Below are 1,096 nucleotides of genomic sequence, written 5' to 3' on the forward strand. Positions count from 1 at the left end.
AAGGATATATTTATACCAACACATAGAAAATGTCCACAGATCCGGTTCTCTTCTTGTATCACCAGTCATACCAAGAATTGATGGTAGAAGTAGAGACAAGCTTCCCCTACTTGCTAGCGGTTCGTTGAGCGACGATTCTTTATTTGGATTAGCTAATAACCCGATGGGGGAAGCTCCCTCGCAGCATTATGGATATGGCTCAGAGCATTTTGAACCCGCCACAACTCTCTTTACATTTGAGCCCATACTCTCTGAAGGTCTTCAACTCAACATCTGGACATTTCTTCTCATACAGACTCACAAGTTGAGCCATGAGTAAGAGGTGGATACCGGTTGTGATTCAACTTTGAAAATAGAAGTTATAGGCTTGGGCATTGTGGTCATTTTATCCATTTTCAAAACTTTGAAAATAAAAATATAGCCTTGGGTGTTATGGTCATTTTATTCATATGAGGTTGGGGGAAGTTGTCCCATTTGGAAGGATTCTTAGGAAATAAAATAAAAATAAAAAAGTGATTGTCCGACTGGAGACACCTCTTGGGGCACAATGGGTTCAAGGCACACCAGCTTGTAATCCTTCCACTGTTAGGAGCGGGAGGTTATCGCTGCTCTGTGAAACCAGCCTGACGCATTGCCCTCACCTCTAAGAGCCATGAAGTCCAAGCCTTCGCCTAAACCACATGGCTCAACTCCTCACTTGGAACGGGCAAGCAAGAAACTGTACCATTGAGTCCGACCCAGCAAGAGTTGTACCAGCGTCCAATCACCTTACTGCCCCCCTTGGTTACAAGCTCTCGCTACTGAGCTCGGCATTCAATCCTTTGGAGACATGATCTTATGAGACAACAACTTTAGATGAAGTTCCCAATGTGGGACTAAACTGGAAGCATGATTGTTCTCTCTGACATTGGAATTGGTCATCTAAACAATAGATCGTTTTCAAATCCTAATTAAGATGGTATCCTTTCTTTGGTTCAGTTAAGGTGGAATCCCACGCCTTCCATTTACCAGTATTTTTATTTTTATTTTTTTAATTTTCGGGTGAAAGATTACCATTATTGACCAGATGAGAAATCTGATCTAATATGTAATGCTC

General features: G+C 41.9%; 1 non-coding gene across 1 annotated transcript; it reads right to left on the reverse strand.

Moving 5' to 3' along the window:
- Positions 1-508: 508 nt before the first annotated feature.
- LOC148998635 (signal recognition particle RNA) lies at positions 509-811 on the reverse strand. The gene has a single exon (XR_016171147.1).
- Between the last annotated feature and the right edge of the window lie 285 nt (positions 812-1,096).

This window comes from Hakea prostrata, unplaced genomic scaffold (assembly GCF_041222555.1).
Source record: "Hakea prostrata isolate BN-2017 unplaced genomic scaffold, UWA_Hpros_2 contig_218, whole genome shotgun sequence".
In the NCBI taxonomy this organism is placed as follows: domain Eukaryota; kingdom Viridiplantae; phylum Streptophyta; class Magnoliopsida; order Proteales; family Proteaceae; genus Hakea; species Hakea prostrata.